Source organism: Apteryx mantelli, chromosome 1 (assembly GCF_036417845.1).
Source record: "Apteryx mantelli isolate bAptMan1 chromosome 1, bAptMan1.hap1, whole genome shotgun sequence".
NCBI lineage: Eukaryota > Metazoa > Chordata > Aves > Apterygiformes > Apterygidae > Apteryx > Apteryx mantelli.
Genome location: NC_089978.1, coordinates 184,834,305 through 184,860,356, shown reverse-complemented (window position 1 = coordinate 184,860,356; position 26,052 = coordinate 184,834,305). Strand labels below are relative to the sequence as shown.

Sequence of the window (26,052 nt, the reverse complement as noted above, 5' to 3'; positions counted from 1 at the left end):
CCACTCTGAAGTGCTGTGAGCAAAACAGGCACGGATGAGAGCACCCAGAGGTGAAATGACTTTTTTCAAGGTTATCTAGGAGGTCACTGGCCAAGCCAGAATTAGAACTCAGTTCTTGTCCAGTGATCCTGGTCATCTATTCCTTCTGTTGCTAGGTAGCATTTACTGGAAAACTCTAGTGTGATTGGATGGATTTCTTTATCCAAACAGTTAAATGCAGGTCAGCAGTGTGCACAACAGAAAAAAAATAATGATGCTGTTTTTGGCTGGATGGCATTACGAGCTGCTAGACATGTCTGTTTTCTCTGCACTGTACTGAATACTGACAAATGCCTTTTTGATTTTGCTCAGTAGAGTACCAGAAGAGCACATTGTTTATAGTGTCTTGGGCACAGTCGCCTGATGGCGAGTATAGAAGCTTGGGAAAAAGCATAAAGGGCTACAATGAAAGGCTCTGCAATACCTGTTTTGTGCATTTTTCTCTTACACTTCAGTTCTAAATATTATCTTCTACCTAATAGCTGCCATGGCTAAAATAAATCATGGGGCATAAAAAACTTCCTTCTGCTCTCCTAGAGAGAATAAATGTACAAGGTGCACCCTTGTTAATCTCAAGTGCAAACAGCATGTAATCACTCGTACAACATTCAGAGATCTAAAGAAGGATGTCCCTACTTTATTGTACCCTAAGGAAAGATCAGGTTACTTTTGTCTTAAACAGATTAAATTAGGATGAACAAACTGATTGTTTTAGCAACATGTTTAATGCTTTTTTTGTTTCTCTGCCCTGACCTGATTTCCTTTATAAATAGTTCTGTGCAAACTCCCAATGAGAAGTCTACTAATTTTGGCACAAAGTCACCCAAAGCCCACAGGCAAGTTGATGTGTCATCCACTGAGTCAAATCCTTTGTGTCAAACTGTGTTACGAGGCAACTCAGTATCTTCTCTCTAGTTTTAGCCTTGAGTTTTATTTTTTCTGTGTTCTAAAGTATGTACAAAACTGATTTTCCTGAAGACCATTGAACCATTTTTCATGGTTTTACTGCTACTAGTATAATACCTGTTACCTAACTAAAATTAATGCCAGTCTGTTATTTCTACTGTAAACAACTTTTCTACATTTAGTTTTTTAATTAATACTCAAATTTAATTTTGATGCATGGAACTACATGCGTATAGTAAACCTGTAACACAACTACATTAAAATGACAATGTACATCACACTGTACCTACAGTAGTCTCCAAGAATTAGTCCATTACTGTCATGGTGCTCAACCATATCAGCATAGCAATGTCCTCTCTAACCTATTCACTTTCATCATAGTACTATGCTAGTCCTTGCCAGCGCTGTCTGGCTCTGCACATTTCCAACACCAGGAAAAGAACATAAAATACTACTTCAAATTTTACAGGTATTCAAAACAAAACAAGGAACAACTATACAGTACTAAACAACTGTGCAATAAATATACACATTATACTATACTAAACAGAATCAAACACAAATATTACTGAAATATGCAAGAGATATTCTTTTCCATGTAACAATATGTGAAAATATTTCACAGTAGTATAACATATTGTATAATGAAATAAGAACTTAACAGATTGGAACAAACATTTTGTGACTGTGATTTTCTTCTATAGAATCCAGGATGTGCCTGTCGCGAAAGGAGTGATGCACTTCACTCGTAAGAGGGAAGCAGCACTACGTTTATTGCAGTAAGGCAGTGACTTAACAAAGTTCAGTCATAAATAAGAACGATTTAATGAGGTTCGATTGGCAAGGTTCACTCAGTTATTTACTGCATGAAGGACAGGGTCAGATGCGTGTGCAACAGAGACCCTCCCATTGAGTCACGAGGTTCAGACTGGACCCCCTTGCTTTCTAAACTCCTTCGGAGAGGAGCCTAGGTGTGGCTGGATCCAGTCCTAGTCTCAGACTTGGTCAGCGGTTCATATCTAAAGGAGTGTGTGCGAAGGAAACCCTCCCGTTGAGTCACGAGGTTCAGACTGGACCCCCTGGCTTTCTAAACTCCTTCAGAGAGGAGCCTACGTGCGGCTGGATCCAGTCCTAGTCTCAGACTTGGTCAATGGTTTATGTCTAAGGGATTATGTGTGCAATTAGTCAGAGATATAACTCAGCAAAGTTTCGCCAAGTTCGCAAAAGTTCAGCATGCTATTAATCACTTACCGAGGATCTGACGCGGGTAAGGAATCTCTCAACCTCGAGGAGTAACCTTGAGAGGCGTCCCTGCTCAAGGGGAGGTTCTGCAGTGCAGCCTGCTGCCATGCAGGAGAGCTCAATGGGCTCTGGGCTGCCCCCTATTTATGGGGGGGAGATGATTGACTCATAGTCATATTTGCATACTAGACGGGCCTTAGTTGGCGCATGCTCAACCAGCCCCTACATACGTGTTGTTTACAGGGAGGTCAGGTTGAGGGGGAGAGAGCACATCAGTGGGGGGGAAGGAGCACACCGTCACAGTGCCTCATTGGATCTATTGTAAGACGTAAGAAGTTTTCTTCTGATCTCTCTTTTAGGAGGAGAAACCAGTTGTTCTCCAACAGATAGTCTGTAGAAGAAATAAACAGTTCACCTCAGAGGACCCTAAGACATGATTGATAGGCTGAATTTATATTAAGTATTTTATTTTGAATAAATAGCACTTGAGGGCTGAAGAAAATGAACTGAAATCCCATTGTACTTGGGGAGTGCTTCTGTGTGTTTATGACACAGTTCTGAGACTAGAACTGAAGTTTTTTAGTTCTCTGCTCTGAATTCAGTCATTTTGGTTTCTATCCTCCATCCCTGACAGAGATGGCATACTTGAACAACCTCAGGGATTTTGATTTAGTATGTTGTGTGTGCCATAAGAACAGCAGGTAACTGCTTCTTGTCTCTACAGCTGCTCTGAGCCAACTCTAAGAAGGACTAATACTCTGCAAACCTCTGATCTGCTTTCTACCACAGCATCGCGGCTCTTTCAGCCCTGGTGAGGCCACATCTGGAGTGCTGGGTCCAGTTCTGGGCTCCCCAGTACAAGAGGGATGTGGCACTACTGGAGAGAGTCCAGCGAAGGGCTGCAAAGATGATTAGGGGACTGGAGCATCTCTCTTATGAGGAAAGGCTGAGAGAGCTGGGCCTGTTTAGCCTGGAGAAGAGAAGGCTGAGAGGAGATCTTATCAATGTGTACAAATATCTGAAGGGAGGGTGTCAAGAGGATGGGACCAGACTCTTTTCAGTGGTGCCCTGCAACAGGACGCGAGGCAACGGGCGCAAACTGAAACACAGGCAGTTCCATCTGAACATGAGAAAAAACTTTTTCACTGTGAGGGTGACAGAGCACTGGAACAGGTTGCCCAGAGAGGTAGTGGAGTCTCCTTCTCTGGAGATATTCAAAACCTGCCTGGACGCGATCCTGTGCAACGTGCTCTAGGTGACCCTGCTTGAGCAGGGGGGTTGGACTAGATGATCTCCAGAGGTCCCTTCCAACCTCAACCATTCTGTGATTCTGTGTGATTCAGAAACTGCAGGGCACAGTTCATCTCACGTATTTACACCTTTAGTGCAAGATGAGAAGAATTGTACCCAGAGACCCTGATCTTTCTCTACTGACTATAAAGGGAGCCTTGGCAACCAACTCAGCTGCAGACATCTGCATTCAATCAGAAGAATCCCAACTACACTGTTCATACAGAGAGATTTCCTTAGACCCATAAAAAGGGGCCTAGACAAACTGCTCATGCTCGTTTCCTGTTCATTTGCTTTCTCCATTTTGGATGGGATTTATCCAGATTTCATACTGGTTTCCTTAAAGTTTTAGAATTCTGTGGTGAATAGATTTGTTGCAGAAAAGATGTAGAATGAGATTTTCTAGTGATACAGATTTTGTAGTGGTTTAGTTTGATGTGCAGCGATTGTCAGGTGAGGGTTTGGTTGCATCATGTTTTTTAGGCTATTTTTTTTTCTCTTACTATAACTATCTTCTGTAGTACATTGTATAATGTTTTCAATGTTTTCCCCCCCTCTCTTTTGTCGGTTTTCTTTATTTAAGTATTACATTTATTACTTACTGGTAGTAAAGCCTCAATAACAGAGGATCAAACATGTGAAATACTTTTGATCTCACAGCTAAGAAGGTATCTATACAATTCTATTTTAACTTTATTAGTTTATCTGCAGATAAACATACTTTTTAAGCTCTGGATAAGTCTAATAACAAATGTGTTTTACATTAATCTGACTACTACAGGTTTTCAATTTCCATCTTTCGAATTGAGGCAGTTTTGAAAGTTGCAGATTACCAATCACTGGTTAATTTTTAATCCTTTCTTTTTGTGTACGTGCAGCTGCTAGGAATCAAAAGGTTTTTTTAGAAAGCTCACAAATATAGCTACTTATTTGGATTAGGAATGGATGAACAGCTGAGCTGGAAATTGGAAGTATTATGTTAGTTTTGCTGAACTAAACACAAATGCAGCAGTTTTTGTTTCTGTACTCTTAGTAATTATATTGTTTTCATTATAAGCTTCCTAGCAACTGCATAGCTTTGTCACACATGGTGATGTTATAAATTATGTTTCAGTACAAAATCTGTGGTACTGTGTCTTGACAGTGTCATGCCAGTGCCAGCCGGTAGTGCTGAAGCATAGGGACTAGTCAGGCAGGACTCCTCTCTTGAACCTTGGACAGAATTGACTCTGACGTATAATTAACAGGATTGAAGGAAGGTCACAGCTTGTGTTTATTTCCAGCTAAATATGTTTCATGCATTAAATGGTGTCCAGTGCATAGATACAGTATTTTTCTGCAAAACCCACTTCTGGATTACTAAAATCTTTTAGTCCATTTCAACAGTCTCAGGGAAAGACTGAAGAGACATGGTCTGTGGAGATCTGGAAATCTCTTCCTCTTTCTCTGGAAGCTCAAACTCCATCAGCATAGAAAATATTCTTGTAAAGACTGGCCTGTGGATATCTTTCACCACTGAACTCTGCCTGTAGGTGCAGTAGGTAGCACAGTGCAACAAACCAATGTTGTGACAGATTAGAAAGAGACCACTTTGCCTTCCAAATATATTTTTGCCCCTACAAAGAAGGCAAAAAACTTGTTTTGAGCTCAGCTAATCAGGCCATTTGTTAATGCAGGCAAACAAATATTCATCAGTATGTATAGCTTTTCCTACACACAATTCTCCCTATGAATAGATGCATGGGGATCTTTGCACCTGAATCCAGACTAATTGGAGAAGTCCTGTATAAGTCAAAGCAAATGAAATCCTATGCTCATCCCGGTCATTTGCTACCTAAGAGCTGGGAGGAGTAAAAATGGTAGTAGCTCCTCACTGAGGAGAGCTGCTCTTCTTTTGCCGTTGAGCAGAAAAATGCTGCACCCATCCGCCAACTGGCAGCATTGACCAGGTCCTCGAAGACCTGTTGCTTTGGAGCCTCATTCTTCGACCTCATTCTTATGGTGTTTCAGCACTGTAGTGTTGCTCTAACAAATGCTTAACACAGAAACACTATATTAGCTATAATTAAACTATGCTAACTTAGCAAATTGCAAGAGAATTTTCTGAGTCAGACACCACTGGTTGTTTACAGTTCACTGTTTAAAAATACTTTCTATAACAGCGAGGATTTGGGGCATGTTGTTGGTGTTGTTGGTTTGGGATTTTTGATTTTCTCACCTCCACCACTTAGCTCCATCAGTAGGTATGGGTATGGCTAGCACACAGCAGCCATTATATCATCATGTAGCTCTGTTCAGAGCTAATCCTCATAGCTTCTTATTCATGGGGTGACAGCAGCACATCTACACTGCTGGACAGATATATTCTAGGTGCACCCCTTTGAGCCTGGGGGACCTGTTAGGAACTTGCAGACCCTCTTCCCTACTTGTGTACACAGGTTTCCATGTGGAAATCGGGTTGTGGGGTGGATGCTGAGTGGACAAGGTACACGTCCCGCTCTCATTCCAGGGGGGAGCCTTGTCACACGTCTGGACCTGTAGCTGGAGAGCGCTCAGGAACCTCACCACATACGTGGAACCTATGTGTGCCATTTCTGCCCTTCCTATGGCTTGCTGTGATCTGACCTTAGCAGCACTGCAGGGAGGCAGAGGGTCAGAGGCTGCCCGTGTAGCAGGGGGACAGCTGTCCACCTCCCTTCCCAGACACGTGGGAAGGGAGTGCAGGGAGTAACTTCCTCCCCTCCTCCAACACGCTGGTCTGACAGCAGAGAACGACCCAGGGGTTGCAGTCTGCTCCAAGAAAAAGCCTTACACAGCTTTCTTCCTTAAAGGGAGGCAGGGATCAAGAGTGTGGCTCCGATCACATTTAAGGTCCTTCTCCCTCCTCCCAGAGCATCTCTGCACTGCCTTGTCATCAGCACAGATTGAAAGGTACACATCTAGCCTTGTGTAGTACCTTCCAAATGCAGGGAATTTCTAATTTTCAGTCAATGCTTCAGTGTCACGTAAGCAGAGCTGCCTTAGGAGGGGTTATATGAGCTCTCCTTAGCCCAGCCAATTAAAGCTGGTGCAGACTGACAAGTGGTCCATTACTGTGCAGAGTACAGTGGCACATATTCTAAAGCGAAAGGCTGAGGTTAACAGGAACCACTGTAATCATCACAGTCCCCTAATCTGATGACCTGTGTAATACAAGCTGTGGAATATCTTCCATTAATTCTACATTTTGTTTTAACTAGAGCCTAAAAGCTTAAAAGTGATGGAGGACTCATGAAATTATTGCAAGGTTAACCACCATTGCCATCCAGTTCAGCCTGAATTCAGGTTTGTGTTGTGCATGTTAGCTAGTTTGCTGTATAGTGTAATTGTCAGATTTATTTAACTGACATTTTTATGTATAGATTGGGTTCTCTTTGCCTTTAAGTAATATGCAACATGTTACGCTCTTGCATATGTTTTGCGCCAGCAAGGCACTGAACATTGTAAGGTGTAAACCTCCACAGGTTTATTATTCTTATCAGCAAAGTCAGTTTACCCTTTTATGGTGTTAAATTCTGGTGTGTTTTTTTGATTATTCTTTAAGCTTCATAAAATACTAGTGTAACAAAAATGCTCTATCAGCATTTTCTGTTTAGGAAAGAAAAATCTTCCTGTGCTGTTTTTATCTTGCTAAAGATAACAGCAAAGTTCTGTTGCTGAAGTTTAAAAAAGTTTATATCTGTGTGGGTTCTTCATCAAACTATAAAACCGAGTATTAACATGTATTCATTCCTAGTCTGAAATAGCAAGCATTCTTCTACGCGTCACCTTGATTTTCATTAAACTTTCTTATGTATAATTTTTAGTGATATCTTTGTTATTTGATTCAGTAATTGGTAGATGCTGTTAAATCATTCAAAACTGTGTCATTTCTTCGAAGAAGCAAGTTAGCTGTTGGGCTTTTAACTCTGATCCTTGCCTTTGCTGAACTGGGTGACAGACCTCCTACTTGTGCTAAAACTGTCACTTTGCTGCTAAATGCCTACTGGTATGATGGGGTGGAGCTAGAAGAATAGACATGTCTGGCAGTTTAAGTCCTGACTTCTGCTCTTTAATTGACACTGACTGAAGAATTGTGACGGATACAGTATAAATGGAAATGTTTATTTTGTTTTCAGAGAAATATTGACCAAAGGAAATGCAATCTATCTAGCTTGGTCCTGAGAAGTGGCAGTATGTTAAAAATGTCTGATGTATAAAATGGGGTTAAATATTTCAAATATTTTAGCGTAGAAAAATACATTGTGAATTCTAGAAGAGTTATTAACTGTGCACTGTGAACATAGCTAGTGTAACAAAGCCCTTACTTACTGTAGTTTAAAGGTTGATATAAAAGGATCTTTGTTTAATAATGTCATTAGTCTTGATTTTCAGTATTCTCTACCATCCATATTCAGCAGAAGAAAAAAATTGAATAAGCTGAAGAGAAACTTGTGACATAGTTGAGATCATACAAAGCTTGGGAAATGATTAAATTGCGCTGCTGTTAGAAAGTGAATGCTAGAATTCATGATAAATGTTGGGGGGGGCATATGTTAGTTCATAGCATCTCTGGATTTACATTTAAATATATATCTTGTTTGAAGCATGTGGTCTCAGTACTAAGATGATAATAATTTCTTTGGATAACTATATATTAATGAAAGCTAGACTTGAATTGTGGCAATGAAGAATTTGACTCTTACATGTGCCTTAGAATCCATTAAAAGTAAAAGTTGCTTTTTAAAAACCCTCTTTGTCTGTAGAAATCTCTGTTAAATTTATTGCTAAGAACCTTCATAAGAAGATCTTTGAGTACCTCTCTCTCCAGGGAATATCCTGTTGATTAAAATAAAGAGCTTTTGAAAGGGGAATTATCCTTCAGGGTTTGGAATTTATTTGTTTACGGACTGGAAAAGGTAGCTAGAGATGAACAATGAGCCCTTCAAAACCTTTCTGTGGAAAATATTTCTTGTTTTAGCATTACTGAAAATACAGTACCAGGTTAAGATTCTGAAGCATTAGTCTTTCTTTAGCCAAAGCATCTATTAATATAGCTGCTTCTTGTAATAAAGGGGAGGTCTAAAGGACATTGAGTTGAGTGACTGAGAGGGAGGGGATTTAGGACTAACAGGTGGTCTTGAGACGTGCTGGCTGACTCTGAGCTAGCATACAGTGTGTGGGTGTTCATGGGCTTTCCTCTCCCATTCCAGATACGTTTCTGTTGTTCCTGACGTAGCTGTAGAGCACTTTCAGCTATGGCAATAAGAAATGACTTTAGCAAAACCATGAGAAGGATAGCACGTTTTTTTTACTGGTTTCCTAAATCATTGAGCAGCTCAAGAAGGAGGACAGTAAAACTTCTCTGGAAGTCTGCTGGTAAGTCTGCTGCTGCATTTCTTAAGATGTTTTTTCCTGCTACAAAGGGATTCAAAGGGAAAAATAATTTCTTTTCATTATGCTGGATAACTTTTCCAGTCCAGCATTGTTTGCATTTTTGCATTCTGTGAGACTCACTAAACAAAACTCTAAAAATAATTTGGAAACACAATGGAATGTTAGGGTTGCTCAGATGATGAATTCTCTTGCAGTCTTGTAATTTATTCATATTAATATTCATGCTTGTGATATTTGGTGTCCCATTTTTATAGACCTGAGATTAATACCTTGTTTCTCCCTTAAGTATGTACATAGGAGCTCTGATATGACTCGAAGACCTGCCAGAAAACTATTTGGAATTGCCTTATCTATTAGCTTAGCTAGAAGGCTGTGTGCAGAATGAATTGACTGAAGCCCTTAACTCATTGTTCAGTGAACTTGAACTCAGTGTTCGTACAGTGATGAGCAGTTTGGAGGGGCCTGGTGTTTGGCAATGATATATCGTCCTTAATTTCCATTTATCAGCTGAAATGCAGTACCACTCAACTTATCAGTTAGTAAAAGTCATTACTTCTAAAGACAATTCAGTATTTTGATCCTTGTCCAGTCCTAGTGGAGAAGCATTTGCATCTCTCTAATTAAAATTTTCATAAATATCCTTGAAGCTGAAAGACCGCCTATGCCTTTAGAAGTGTCTATTAAGATTGGGATTGAGGCATATTCCCAGGGAGCCTGGAGAAGCATGCCCTCCCCATAGCTTAAGAAGCTGAGTTCATTCTGTTATTCTTAAAAGACTACTTGTACAAGATGGTACTGCTTTTGACAAGGACTGTTTTGATGAAATGAGAAACTTGTCAGTTCTGCAAATATTACAACATTAATACCAAATCAATTTGTTAGAGGTAGGATCTGGGTCAGTTTTGCAGCTGAGCAATTTAGTGTTGTACTCCAAATAACGTACTGTACTTGTGAATCTGAAACAGGAAAGACAAGTTGGACTATCTGATATCTATCATAGAAACATTGTTTTGCCACATGTCTAAATGACATTGGGACTCTTTCCTATGTGAAGGAGTCCACAGCTTTCAAACATCCAGAGGAAAATCTCAGTTCACTGAAATCCATGGCAAAACTCTCCTTGACTAAAACCATTCTTTAACCTCTGCTTTCTTTTGTGATTGAAAGTATATAACAAAATATTGGCAAACTCTAGTCTTCATAATGCATCAAATAATTCATGTGTCTCTTTTGTTGTTGATAAAACATAGATGGCTAAAAATTGTCACTAAATTTTATTGAAAGCTCCAATTGCTGACTTACTCATATGTGAAAATGTTTATATGCCAATTATCTTCTCCCTCAAAACTATGAAAGAATAACTTCATCTATGATTTGTAATAAGAAGTAATGTGAACTCTGAATCATATTATTTTAAAATAACACTTTTTGTAGATTTCATTCTCCCACCTCCCACTATACTTCAGGGGTTGAATGTTTTCTTTCTACCCTAATTTTAGTGTATATATTAGCATCTCTTCTGAATTAAAATTACAAATAGTGTTTGAAGTGCCCTGCATGTCCTTTTCCACCCATAGAATGAGATGATTATCACAAAAATTGTAGAAATGACATTTTAGCACAAGGTTGTATCTGAATAGAAAAAAAAATAATTGCAAAAATTCAGCTCAAGCTTTTTATAACTTTATGGAAGCCAGTCTTGTCAGGTGCATTTGTAATACACTGGAAGCTGCGGTCCTTACATTCCTGCCACAACAGAGCTGATGCGGTTCCTATTTGACCTAATGATTCCTGTTTGGTTTTAACACAGACAGTACGTGAAACTTTAGCTACGTTGATGTATGTGAACATTTCCGCCTTTACGTGAGTGGCCAGAATTTTGCTTGGGTGCTTTCACTTTCATTTACTCCCATTACCAAATTACTCACGTTTCCTTAACTCTGCGACGCCACACTTTTGTAACTCTATTAATCAAGTTGTCCTTCCATCCGGTTTCTGAGAGAGTTGTCTAGCATGTGAGTCTGGTGCAAGCACTGTTGACTGTCTACGTACCTGCCTACACAAAGCAGTTTACCCTAGCCTCCAGGACGCTAGAGTTTTCAAGCTCTTTCTTCCTGCTGCTTTGTCTTTCCGCCGTTTTTTGCTCCTGTATTGACTCTAGCAGAATTGCTCTGATTAGGTCAGCCAGGATGAGCCAGCAGAATAACTCTGCATTGCTAGGTTTGTCCACAGTGAATAACCCAGCTAATAATTAAAGCTTTCAGTAACACCAACTGATGGTTTTTAGCCACTTATGCTGTAACAAATAAATTACTCCTTCAACAACAAACAGAAACTTTCATGATTTTGATTTGTTATGATGAGTAGAGATTACATGCTGTAATATGCTTCTCATTAGATTTTGAATATCATAGATAGTCTGCATCAACGGATGGTCACTGGGCCTCTGCACAGTACCTCAGATTTGTTGCTTGCATTCTGCTTCTGTCTCAGAAATCCTTGTCCTCTCTGTCTGACCCAACAACAAAATCTGCTGAAGCACAAAATTAGTCTTTATATATGACAGTGAATTTAGGACTGTTGTAGGTAATTGTAATCAGAAAGCTGCATTTGATAATGCCGCTTTAACAAGATCTATCAAAGCATAATTAGGTTTCTGTTCCTAAAAGTCCTTAGTTTTCCAGCCTCTGCTTGGATGGATATGTTGGGATTTTTGGCCATGAATTATTGTCTACAGCTGACATACTCATTTCTAAATAACACTGTAAATATTGAAGAAGTTAGGCACAGTTTTCTATATGGGGGCATACTTCAAAAAGCCTCTTTTAGGAGGAAAGTTCTAGGGTGGTTCTCAATAACTTTTTGGTGAAATTACTTGCTGAAGGACTAAAAAAATAGGCTTTAACAGTGGTTCAGAATATACTAAATGTAGGTGCTAATATTTTAAGAGCATTTAGTTTAGTCAAGGATATGTAACATTTTTAAAAGAGCTCAAACCTGAAGGATGTATTATTTACAGTTCTGTAGCCTTTATTTCTTTGAAATATATTTATATTTTTTCCTACAACATCTTCATAGAATTTGTGTTGACAGATCATGTGACAAGAAGTTTTATCATCATAAAGTGCATAATTAGAGAGAAGTCAGGGAGAAACATAAAGGAATTAGAAAAACTTGTCATAAGGGCCATGATAAGAGTATAGAAAACGATGATCTATTTTGTCAAAAAAGATAAAATAGATGTAACTCCTGTTTTCTGTTTCATAGCAGAAGAGGAAGGGTACATTAAATAGATGTGAGAGGTGACAAATTCAAAGCAGATTTTTTTTTTTTCATTCAGCATATAATTAAATTGTAGAACTCATTACCAGAGGATGCTGCTGAGGTCAGGAATGTAACAAGCTTTAAAGAGGGTCTGGAGGAATAAGAATATTCAATATCATGACAGTAAAGCTACAACAAAAGCTTTGAAAGAGATAAATCTTTTTGCTTCAGTGTTCAAACTAATTTTTAACAATTAGGGATTAGTCTGAGATAATTTTGTGGTTCAGATCCCACAAGTGTTGTTGTTTCTTGCAGTTTCTGAAGCACAGCACTAGCAGAGACAAGCTTATGATCTGCATTGATTTAAACCTCTATGATATTTTTCAGCCTTATACAGAAGAAAGACAGATTTTAGACCTGTTCATCAAAAAAGCATCCCATTATATCCTGTGGAAAACATGAAAAGCATAATGCTTGCAATCATTTTTTACTTTGACTAAAGAGTCCCAGTAGGAAACCCTGCTTGCTTTGAAGCTGTTATAATAAATAAATAAAGTAAATTAAGGCAATCTCTGCTGGATGATTTTGCATAGCCTTGTTTCTCACCAAATCCTACCAACTCATGAAGAGCCTTATTCTAAGCTCCCAGCTAGTGAGAGCTCTTACAGCTTGAGCTGCTGCCCTACTAGGTGCATAGGAAGGTCTTTCAGAGGGCAGAAGGGGGAATTTATTGACAAAATCTTAAACTAACTGGATCTTTCATGTAGTCATAAGGTGATTATTACATTTCACTGTTGGTGGGGACTTTGCGTAACCTTTCTGCTCTAGTGTGTTACTCTCTTAGTCCTTCTCTAACATTAAAGTTAATAGATTATTTTTATGATTTTGAAGGATTTTTGGCTGGAATAGTCAAACATCCATTATAAAATTATGTTTATGTAAGAATGTATGTTTTGTAAAACCTATGGAAACAAGTGCAGAAATATAGTACTATCCCTTAATTTGGCTTTCTGCTGAAAGAATACACATAAAGTTTTAAAATTCTCTGCAAACTGATCACAGAAAAAGAAAAGTCAGCTTTTTAGCTGTCTCTCAAAAATGTGTTCAGCCGAAAAAAGAAGTCTATAACACACACAGTAATAGAGAACATAAAATAATTTTAGTGTGATACGTCAATATAAAAAAGGTTTAGTTTAAAATATTTGTGAATTAATTTCTTATTTTTACATTTGGCCAGTTAACATATTATGGCATATACTGTAAGCACATATATTCTTGCATTACCTCTTTAATTGTGTTATTCTGGAAATGCTTTGGGTATGTAGAGGTAGCAGATTCTTGCCCAGCATTTGTGAGAATACATAGCTGGGAAATGAATGCACAGATAATGTCACTGTATTTTTGTGTTCTTGTTGAAACAGTTGCAAAAGTGATTGAAATTAGTGTCTGTTATGGAGGAAGGGGAAAATCTTTACAGTTACAGATCTCTCTTGTCTCTGCTCCAAAGAGGTGGTGTGGACGGTGTGGAGAGGCGACCGTCAAACTGATGGCAGTATTGTCCCATAGTTCATGCTTAATTTGCACTTGGATAGGTGTGAGCCAATTAATGCCTAAGGAGCTTGTGACTGTAAACTTGCACTGCATGGAAGAGACTGGCTTGCTGTGTGCGCAGTTCCAGTTTGTAATGGATATGGTTATTTCTTTTTTGGACTGTGTCGTAAGTATGCAGGGGTTGCTATTCCTGATGGTTTTGACAGGCTGCTTGGCTCCTGGTTCCCACGTTGGTCTGTGCTCGGTGTCAGGGCACACTTACTGCCCAGCGCCAACCTGGCCCATACCTGCTCTTGGCTGGAATGCAGGTTGGCAAGCCTGAAATTGCAGAGCTAATTTATGCTGTGCTTTTTCAAACAAAACTTCAAGGACGACTAAGATGAGGTAAGGGGGAAGGCGAGACTCTCCCAGCCAGCCCTGGGGGCCATAAAGGGGTTGTGCTCCCGTGGCTGTGCACTCTGTGCGTGTGTCTGCCGCGAGGGGCTGGGACGAGGCAGTGTGAGCTGCAGAGACCCCTCCACTGTGCAGCTTTGGGTCTCACAGTGCCCCCAGTATGCCATCCACTGCGTCCCTGTGCACGCAGGACCATGGCGTGTGACACCTCTACAGCCTGCATAGTCAGCTCTGTCTCTCCCGTGCGGATGCCTGCAGCTGTCCAGTGAGCGCCTGTACGTCCCCCGTGGTTTTAGTAAGAATGGACACCCTTGCCATCGCCCAGAGTTTGCTGAGGCCCCGGTTCTCTTCTTAGGATCAGCTGCTGGCAGAAGAAGCTCTCTGAATAGGAGCAATGCGTGATGGTGTGGTAGATAAGTCAGGCCAAGCTAGGGCTTAGAGTACTTGCAGGGTACTCAGAGGAGAGAATAAAGGAGAGAGTTTTTGCCCAACCCCAGTGATCAATGGAGTGTAGGGACATTCAGAAACTGTTTCCCTGGAGCATTTAACCTCAAACACGTGGATGAGATGGTTGCCTCTAAGGGAATATCATTTGAAGGATTAATTAGCTGTACTTGGGAGAGGGAGCAGACAGACACACTCAGAGCTTGCTCAGTGGAAACTAGATTGGATATGAATTAGTTCTGTTGAAACCTAATGTGATAGCAAACAAGGTGAAGTGACCGCAGATGGCCGTTCTGTGCCCTAAATACAGTGACCCAAGTTCATATCTCATAGGGACCTGCTGGGGTGGGTAACCGAAACTTCTGATCCAACTTTTCCTGGTTACTTTATCTGTTTTTTTCCTGAATATCTAGTTCATGGCCACTATTTATATAATGCTAGAGATGCATATAATATTTTAACAGATTGGAAGCAGGTAAGAAACAATGGCCATTTATGATCAGACCATACATACAGGTTTTCTGTCTGTGATAGGGTTGGGTGCAGTCTTTACTGTTATATTTGTTCGACTACTCAGACAGTTCAGACCTGTTGATTTGAATGTTCTTAATCATCATTGAATAACATCTGTGTCTAATATTCATTTAGGTAAACATAGATTATTAATGGAAGTATTTAAAGATCACTTGTTTTGTGTAAGCATGTTTTTCAGTTTCTGGTTTCCTTTAAAAAAATCTATATATGTGCTTTTTCTATTTCTTTTTATTTTAAGGATATATGTTATTTTTCTTGTATCATTTGCATAGAAGTGCACTTACCTAGTTCTAGAGGAAACCATTCAGGGATCTATAATGCACAAAATATATTTATTAATAAAGAGGATAGTTGCGGGATGTCAATGTTTACAGGTTTTCAGGATAGATTAAAGGTGACTGCAGAGGGTTGCAGAAGAATCTCATCATACCTAGTGACTAGACAAAGAAACAGAATTCAGTATTGATAAATACAAAATAATACATACGGGGGAGAACACTCTAACAGCACATATGGAGCAGTGGCTTCTAATTTATCTTTAACCACTTGGAAGGTTCTCTGAAGAAACTCAATGTTCAGGGTAAAAGGCAACTGAATATGTAGAAGTATTAGGAAAGAATAGAGTGAAAACTCAGAAAACTTCTTTCACTGTATAAAACTGTATTGTACCCACACTTCATATAAAGCATAGTTTTGGTAACCCCATCTTAAAGAAGATATAAAAGAATTAGAAGATACAAAAGAAGACTCTGGATGATTGAGGAGATTACTGTGCTCACACAGACCAGGGCTTTGCCATTTGGATAGGAGGCAACTGCAAAAGAACATGACAGCATAGAGAATTGAAAAAAGCATAGTTACTTGCTGTTTCTCATAGCATAAGAGCTCAGGGGCATGCCATGAAATGGTCAAACAAGAGGCTTAAAACAAACTACTCTTTCACATACACACACACATACACATAATTAAATTGTGGAACTCATTGACACAGGATGTTTTGGAGACTAGAAGTATAAATGTATTCAAGAAAGGATTAGATAAATTCATGGAGGAAAGAGCCATCAAGGGATATTAAATAAAAAGATGCAGATACAGCCTCTGGCTCATTTGTTTGTTTTAAACTGCAGATTGCCAGAGACCAGGAGGGCATAAGGGGAAATATCACTCAAAATTCACCCTTTTCTCATACATTTTCTCTAAGTATCTGCTGGTAGGCTCTACCTGAGGCAGGATACTGGCCTAGATGTACCTTTGGTCTAATCCAGTCCATCTGTTCCCGTGTTTTTCGAGTGCAATGCTGGTAAAGTCCCTTTCACTGTTATTGATTTCTGTGTAATTCTCCACCCATTAAGTAATTGTTTAGTTTTTCCCTTATTTGTGAGTCTAAATTTTTCCACGGGAGATACACTGTGTTAGTGGACACTAACAGAGTGGTATAATCTATGGTATGGTTTTCTCTATAGTGGTTATCATTCACAACTCTTACCAGTTATGTGTCTTTTGCAGATTGCATCAATGCGTCATTTTATTCCATCTCTCAGATAATTAGATGAGACTAATGTGGCATCCCACTAAATTCCATTTTCCCTGACTGCAACAGCTATAAGTGGAACAAGACTCCTTACTCTGCCTCCTTTCCTAAGGAAAATCCTGATTTGCATCCTGAGATTTATTAAGATCTTTATAAGCCTGTAATAAATGTAAGTTAGAATTCTGTTCAGGAGACCAAACTTCATCTCGCAGACCCCATGCAGACCCCCTGCAAGGATCAGGATTACGGGTGTGAATGTCTTCACCACGTGACAGCTGTCAGTATCACCAGTAACTGCTATTACAACTTGTGCCTAGTGTGGATTTGTTCTTCTGACCATTCTTTCAAGTACTTTGGAAGATTTAATTCTACTTTCTGTTTTACTACTACCACACTTCTTTCCTTTGCCAATGTCAAACAGTAGAAGCAGCAAGCTGCTCCCCACTGCTTCCTTGTGCTCCCCTGGGGACTAGCAGGAAGAGAACAGGAGGACCGGAGGATGAACAACTGTGTGTATTAAACTAAGCACCTCGACAAGCCTTGTGCTTCAAGGTCCACAATCAGGGTGGGAATGATGACCCAGAATATCCGAAATAAAAGCTGTGGATTGGTCACTTACGAAGAGGAACATTAATAAATTAGTAGGGTGGAATTACCTGTTTTAAAGAGATAATGTAGGTAACATTATAGCCTGATACTTCTGGTAAACACAGACCAACCTTGGATGCAGCATGCAAAAGCATGCTCAGAATTGGACTACTGTCAGTGTTAGAGATGATTAATACATAATACTCTGTCACTCTTCTGAAAAAACACAAGCATTATTATGTTCAGCTTCACTTAAGCTGATGGGTTTGATTCCACTTTTTCCCCATCTCATGTTTAAATGTAGCAGACTCCAGGCTTTATTAGCAGAAAGTTGAAGTATTTAGATTTCATTTAAAGTAATCTTTCAGTTAAAGGCCTGGCTTTTGTCCTACTGGAATATAATTTTATCTCCACTAATAGGGTGAACATTGATCCTTCAGTAGAGATTCAGAATGAACTCCCAATTTTCTGCTCAGATAAACCAGACAAATCAGTTCTCTTCTGAGTTCTCAGGAGCACTTTTCTATAATCTACTCCATGAACTGAAAATGTTGCCTTTATTGTGCTATTAATTCCACTGAAAAAAAGGAATGTATTAACTCAAATCTGGTCATTAACTCACGGCTCCTTGGCAGTGCAGGTAGCTAAGCCTAAGCCATACTTTTAATTCCAATTCTTTCTTTTTGTGCAGGTTTCTTCTAAACAAAAGGAAAACCAAAGAAAATGCCAATTTTGTGAATTAACTTCATGCCAGCTGTTATAGGTGTTCAGCAATAGAGGGCACTGGAGTAAATGCTTTCAAGAACCAGCTGTATTTTTTTTGGATTTGCACACAGAACAAACAGTTGACTTTTTTTTGATGTGAAAAGGTTTTTTCCCTCATTTTTTAAAGTTTTTAATGTTGAAAAGAGGCTAACAATCACTGAAGGAGAAGTCCCAAAGTACCAGCATGAGACATAGCTAAATTGTCTAAATAATTTGGACCAATTTTTGAACATCTAAATAGAAATGCTTCAGTTATTTTCCATCGCATTTTGAGTTCAGAAATGTATACAGCCATGTGTTCCTAGAACAGATGTTCGCCTAACGTAAAATCTTGTGACTTCAGTACTCTCGAAGGTGGATTTTAAATGCATTTTCTGAAATGTCCACAAAAAGAAAGCCAGATGTTGAGAACTGATATACCCAAGCTCCATTTTATTCAGGTTCTGCTCTCTTGGTGGAGCGGGTTTCAGTATGCAGGTTTTTGTAAGCTTTACATGAAAATGTAATTTAATTTAAAGATGTTTGGTAGCATGTACAGTGCATTAAGTTTGTAGTTAGGTTCCACATGCCTGCGGGCAGATCTACCAGTGTAGCTCCCCTTTTACTACCGTCTGCCACGTCGCTGCCATGACCCTGAGCTCAGTGCAGCACCACAGCTCCTCTCCAGCTCTTTGGCCTTGCGTAGCAGATGGGGAGAGGTAGCGAGAAGCAGGCGGCCCTCCCTGGGCGCGCGTGGCACAGCGCAGGGCTCCTGCGCCCGCGCTCGGAGCAGGCTGCGCACTCCCCTGCGCCGCTCAGCCTTATTTAGAGCTGCCTCACAATTACTGCAGCCGCACACAAATCAGCATAAAAGGAAGAATTACTAATTTTATGGGAAACCAGATGGTACATAAATTACTCTAAGCTGCTTTTCAGGGCACATTGAATCTTTTATTTTATCTACAGAGCACTTTTTCTCTTTGTAGTTAACTTTGCCCCAGTTTTTTAACATCAGAAATGGAGAAGAAGGCTGTTCCAGAAATAGTCTTTCCCACTTGAGCTAGAAATATAGCTGTTTTGTGGTATATTGGTTTTGTCACTGTCAAACATGGTAAATAAAGTGCATCATTCTGCAGCTTTATAAAATTTTCACTGGTGTTTTCTCTCCTCAGCTTCCATATGGTAGGTGCGCGTTTCACTGTTAGTGTGCCAGGCAGTACAAAAGCATGCTCTGAAGTCTGTTATAAAAGTGTAGATAAGGTGATATATCAAGATGTCTATAATCCCTTGTTTGAAGTTACTCTCCAGAAGAAATCAGCCTCCCCACCCCAACTGCATCGGAGAGGTGAGGACGGCAATATCTGTGTGCCAGCTGTAAGAAGCAGTTACCTCTCTGAGAGCTCATCTCTGAAAAAATATTAATGAGAGACGATCATTTATACATTCCCTTCTTGCTAGCTGCAAAGTATGGGTATAATTTATTAGTCTTTGCATTTATTAGCAGATTGAGCCTTACCAAGTCTGGCAATTTTTGTGTTGGGCACTTTGGGAAACAAGGCGAATCACAATGTTACAGTATGTTCAAAAGTTTCTGGCAGAACATGACAGTGTCCCCAGAAGGGCGCTGCAGAAAACTAGCTGGGTGCGTGGGGAGAAGATTACTCGATCGAAACACCCCCTTCCCCATTTCATCATTTCACGCTTGGTGTTCGGCCAAAGCTCACAGGAAAATGGGTGTTATCAGCCTAAGCAGACTTTTTCAAGATGTGCAATTCAGAAAGATTTTTCAGGGGGTTGTAACAAGAAAAGTAAGCATAAAGCTGTAGCCTGGAAGTTAAACTAAAGAGCACAGTGGACATGTATAGCAAGAGACCATCAGGAGGAAGGAGAAATGAAGTTGCTACTCTCCTTCAGACATGTGCGCTACTGCGTGGTGCTCTAGTGCCCAGCTCATTCCAGGGAATGTGGTGTCAAGTCCTAACAAGGAAGAAGAATTTCAGTTTGTGGAAGGAGAGCTTTGAGCTCTGTGCCCCCCATCTCCCTGCCAGAGATAGGTAGCTCGAAGGACTCCCAAAAGCATGCGAGCCTTGGGGTAACCCCAGAAGGTGAAGTGGCCACCTCACAAGCTGGCTCTGATGTTGAGACAGATAAAGAAGATGGCAATTAGTAAATAAAATCTAAACTTGTATTTTCTTGCCTTGTGCTTTTCTTTATAAACTGTTTCCACTATTGCAAATTAACGTTTTAACCCTTACCTTGATTGAATGAAGTAAATCTATTCAGTCTTGTTTGCAAATGGATTTTATGATTATTTCAGGGTGGTCTGGCAGGCACTGGATGCTACATTTTTGCAGGAATGGTGGTTGTAAAGAGGATTGCATGCAGAATGTTATCTATCTACAAGTATAGGAGTTTCTGGGAGCAAAGGCTTGTCTATAGGCTGGTAATTCAGGAGCCCAGGTTTGTTAAAGAATCTTTAGGGACCAATGTTAGCCAGAGTCTGTTGGCAAGCACTGGAAAGAGGGAGAGAACCTGAGACTGAACTTGTCAGGCTGATAAAAATACAAATGGGCTTTACAAAGAGATTAAATTGACTTTAATTCTTTAATAGCTCTAGAGTAAATCAATGGGATTTATGTTCCTATGTCTACTCCTTTTGATGTGAAAGTGTTACGAATGTTAGTAATCTTTTATGTTTGGTGCAGTGCTTCTCTAAGTGTGAACATCATTCATATTTCAAAATAAGAGCATGTGAAATTCTTTCCTGTCGTTCTGCGAGGAAGGAGTGAGCGGGGATGCTTTGCCTCTTGTGGCTTTGTGCAGCTGCTCCTTTTTTTGTGCGTTGGAAGGAGCGTGCGCTTGGCTGTGTAGCTGCCTGCGTTCTGCCATGCACGAGGGAAGAGAAGATGGAAAAACTGACCCAGTGGCTGGAACTTTCTGACCATGACACTTACACAAGGATGGCTTGATTTTTCCAAGATACTGAGCACGCAAAATTTGATTTGAATTCCCTGTAAGCAGTGAGCGCCACTGCCTCTGATAATCACTCTGCTTCGGTGTAGGTGTTTAAATATAAATCTTGCAGCCTAGCTTTGCCGCCAGCACTTTGCAAGCCTTCTTCCTTTGCTGTTTATATTCATGCTTGCCTGCTAATATTTTCAAGTGGGCTGCAACAGCTGTAGGAAGAGGGGATTGAATGAGAGCATCTGCTTTTCAGCGGAGAGTATTACTCTGCTTGAAGGAGAAGGCACATCTGGCCACATCTTTCGGTTTGATTCAGCCTCCATGAGCCGCTCCAGTAGGGAGCTGCTTTAGAGATTTTGTAGCTGGCTTCCTGGACCATTTTGCTAGGAAGCAAGTTAAGCCAGTTTTATCATCTTTCTGTGCCCTGGGAAAATGAGCAGACTCTTACTATGGGATGCTGTTTTCCTGTATGGGCCTCATGGCCTAGACAGTGTAACTGGTGAAAGCAGAGTGAACTGCCGCAAATTAGAAGACCTCAACTAACAAAGTGGTGCTTGTAGATGGATACAGCTCTATAGGAGTCTGGAAGATGTGTACAAACTAAAATATGAGATGCTGATATCAATGTATTGTAGAAATACAATGCGAACCTGTCTTGCAGAAGAAACATTGCTGAATGGAAATGGTATCATCCTCCTCCCTTCTGTGACCTTCTGGCTGAATATCGATTAAGAATTAAAGTATTAAGCACCTTATGTAGTTTGGATATTTTCCCAAGAAGCTTTATAAGCATACTTTCCTTAGTGCAGTTACAGGAATAATCTCCCTTGTGATGCTGGGAGCCAAGCCACAGGCTATCAAGTAAAGATGATTTTACTGGCTAACTTCCTAACGCAAGCAGTAGCAGAACCAAACTGTGTACCCTCCTCAAACTTTCAAATAAAGAATTTGCAAGGTATTGCAGCTGAAGAATAATACAAACACATCTGATGTAAACTTGGCTTTGAACTTTCCTTGTGCTTCAGTTGCTCAGGCACAGCGTCCGTTTTGCATAGCCATTTGAAAGTTAAATTTGTCTGGGCATCCCAGAGATGAACATGCACATTTACTGGGCAAGGAAGAAGCCCACAGCGGGATGGAGAGATCTTGCTCTTGAGCTTCTGCCTGCCTCCGTCTGCTTCAGTGCTGCTCAATTCCCGGGGCCTGCTGCTAGCGCAGCCGCTGAGCTGCCTCCCTGGGCAGTTGCTGCCTTTCTGCTGTGCAGCCTCGGAGCAAAGCAGTTATGGGAACAGCTATTTACAAGCTATCAAGCAAAATCAAGTTTCAGGTGAAGAAAACCCAAGCATCAGGTAGGGACTATTCACATAAAACGAATGCATTGGAGTCTTACAGGTCACCCTCCTGAAGGCAGGGTATGAGCAGTCTTGATTTCACGTAATTTTAAAATTTACTAAGTTATTTTCTTCAATGACTCTAGTCAAGCCAATGTTACAATAAAATCTGAAATAATAAGATTTTAGATTATGTCTCAGTAGTTGACAACACAACTTTTAAAAGATGGTATTTGTGTGTTTAATAAGTACATATTTACTTTGTATTTACTAGTGATGCAGTAAATAAATATTACATGTTCTATATGTATCACTTCTGTAAATAACTTAAGTGTACAAAACAATCTTAGAATAAGTAAAATAGACCTGTCAGCTTTTCTAAATGTCAGTGAATGCTTTTATCAGCAGTACCCAGTATCCCAAATCTTTAAATTTCAAAGGCCAGCATTCATTTCAGACCCCATCAGAAAAGAACACCTGATTCTGATCACTTTCCAAGCAATATGCCGTCTACCAAAACCGTGTTTGCAGAACAACAGATAGTTTTTGAACTCATGGCGATTTTGGGGTAGCTCCAGTAAGGGATCACCTAAAAAGAAGGCTATTATTTTTAATTTGATGCTATCTATCTGCATGTTTGTGAAACACCTCCATGAATGGAATAAAACAGTGATTTCAAAAACAAAATACATAGATAAAAGATAGAAATTATTATTGCTCTAGAAAAAAATTATCTTTTTTTCTTGTTGTCCTCGTTAAACATATTCAGTGTATTAAAACCTAATTTATGATCAAAAATGTTTCTGGAGTTTCAGAGATAAAGCTTTTACGCTTTTTGCAATTATGTCTCTAATAGCTGTGAGGAAATTATGGGCTTGTCTTACAAATGACGTTATGGACACACAAATTAAAATTAATATAAATGACAAACAAAATAGCATTGAGAGAAAATGTTTCCTAACTCAATTAGTAATCTGGTCTTTGAACACTGTTTAACTAGCAGATTTTTCCTAATATTATTTGTGAAAATGAGTCTTTAGCATGAGTGCATACTATGTACAGATGTCCACATACCCATCCAAAAAGAGTTGTTGAATTAATGAAGCCTGTTTTTTTACAGATTTGTGCCTTTTGTCCCTTAAATCTTTCCCTTAAGTATCCCCATTCCCTGTAACCTCCTCACAGGCCAGGAGATGCCAGGCAGCAACTGGTTGTCCAGACACTGTCAAACGGTTGCCTAATGGCCGAGTTTTGCCTGCCTTTCCCTGAGCGTGGGGATTAGTTTGGGTCTCCCTCCTTTACCCAGGAGGTAATTTTCATAAAACTGATATAATCTTAAGTATCTTTTAGGCTATGTTTGGTTGAAATTGGTCAAGTCTTTCAGGATTGCAGGGGATGGATGGAAGGATAGACAAGCAATGCAATCTCATAAGCATTTTTGTAAGAAACCAAGACAAAAAACTATTAAAAGATAGCTGAACTTGCAAAGTAAAGAACTCAGAAGTTAAGAAAAGCTAAGAAATTCAAGTATTACTTTCATTTGGCCTTCTTCTGCATATGCGTTACAATGTCATTTTTAGTTCTGTGTTCACATCCAGTTTTTCCCATAGAGCGTTGTGCCTCATGCAGCGTGCCGGGCAGGCAGCGCTACCCTGCATGCTGAATGAACAACGGGGCAGTATTTTACATAATGCTGTAGCATATGGATAAGGCTTTTCAACTTCATCTTACCGGGTCCCTTCCCAAATACAAAATTACTCTTTCTACTCGAGAGCTTCACAAATATGAGTGTCCTTTTTCTTCTAGACCTCCTGTGAGGTGAGTGAGTGGTCCAAAAGATAATCCCTGCTCTATACACGCGAAACAGAGCCACGGAGGAGTCTAAGCTAGAAGCAGTCATTTATTTTGGGAGGCCAGTCTGAAAGAGCAAGGACCCGACCTCTCAGGCAAGGCAGCAAGGTGCAGCGGGAGGGTGGTGGAGGGCTTGCTCTGCAGCTCGGCATCTCCCAGCACGTGCGTTGTGCAGCGTGCCACACGCCGTGCCACCCGTGGCAGCAGGGAATTATAGCTGTGATAAGCCACCCCTCCCCGGAAAATTTACAGCTGGGAATGCTCCACATTTCCTGCAAATCAGATTAAGGCACTCAAAGTTGGCACCCTTGGTGCCAAAGTTGGTGCCTCGGTGAGGCACCGAGACGTTAGTCAGCAACTGCGAGCGGTTTGGCATAACGACTTGCCAGCGTCACACAAGAGTGCAGGGACAGCAACCTTGGCACCATCCAGCTGCCTTAACCATCCTTTTTTTTCCCTCTGCAATCTTCTGCCTATTTTGCTTCATATTTTCCAAAATCCATATTATATACAATAACTGTTTTAGAGAGGTAGAGCCTTCATTCTGTATGTAATCTTGATTTGTACTACAGCAAGATCCTTCTTGCCCCATACATAGCTGGCAGGTATTTGCTGATGTCCAGAGAATAGTTTGACTTGGGGTGTGGTGTAGTGAGACTGATGTAGTCAGTCGGGTTTAAGTCTGCTAGGTCAGAAATGTCACAGTTGTATGGTGCAGAGCACTGATCCAGGATAGACTCACTCTGCTGGGTCACGTGTTCAAAAAGTTTTGACAGGTTGACTTTGTATTGGCAGACTTTGTGCCAAATAAAATGTATTTCATGTTGCATTAGTGTGAATATAGCATAAATTCTGTATCAGGTACTCTGGCTCATTGAGCAGAAGTGTGATCGTATGCTTGTACCTGATCCCACATCAAATTGTTACTTTTGCATGATCTGCCCATAGAAGGATCTTATGGTAAAGATTAGTGGTCCAGTCCATGGCCAGGCAGAGTGGCATTGCAGGAAAAACCCTGTTGTCTTGCCCAAAAACACTGTGCTGAAAAGTGTTCATTGTAAATGGGAACCTCGAAGAAGTTATTCTTCAGGAACTGTAATGGGACGCTGAGAAAACATGTAGGGAACTGAGATTTTTCAAAGGCTGACAAGGGAACAGAAAGCACATCTAGAATTCAAACTTTTGCTCTGACCCAGGAAGGTGTACAGCTTTGTAACAAAAATGTATTTGTAAGAACAGTTTAGTTTGGGAAAAGCAAAGCATTTCCTCCTAAACTCACTCTTAGAAATGGCTGAATTGTTTTAGCTGAAATGTTCTAAAACAAACAGCCTGACACTCTGCAGCATGGAAACTTCAACTACAAGCGGTTGCTCTTTGGCAAAACTATAAACAATTTAAAACAATCTAAAAATAGAAAGTCACATTCAGTGCTAGACAAAAGCAGTATAATGAACTCTACCCAGCTTATGTAGGAAAACAGCAAATGCAACTAGGCTTCAGAGCTAAATAACAGGTTGTTTCTGCAAATACCATTAAAGTGCTTCTTATGTATGAAATCAGAAAATGGAAGTCATATGAATCATCTAATTTGGTAGTAGAGATGGGATCATCTGTCTCTGATGTCATTAATTTGCATTTCCAATAGTCATTCCAGTTGATTTTTCCTAGCCAGAAAGTGAAATTTCTGAATTATTCCTGAAGGCGATTTTATGGTTTGGCAGGTTAATGAGGACTTCAAATAAATTTCTCATTCAGTTTTCAATATTCATGTACATATTCTTAAGAGACCCTCAAGTTTAAAACACATACAACCATGTAATAGTGACCAAATGTTTTATCTGAAAAACATAAATGTTGTATCTCTTCTGAGAACAGTCCCTTTTGTGCCTACATTGTGGTCACTAATTAGTAGCATCTGGCACAGACTCTTTGCAGAAAGTTAGTACTGAGGCAGCTCTGACCTGA

General features: G+C 40.0%; 1 protein-coding gene across 1 annotated transcript in view; it reads left to right on the top strand.

Moving 5' to 3' along the window:
• RASSF3 (Ras association domain family member 3) overlaps positions 1 to 26,052 on the top strand; it is a 113,781-nt gene that overhangs the window by 7,227 nt on the left and 80,502 nt on the right. The window lies entirely within an intron of this gene.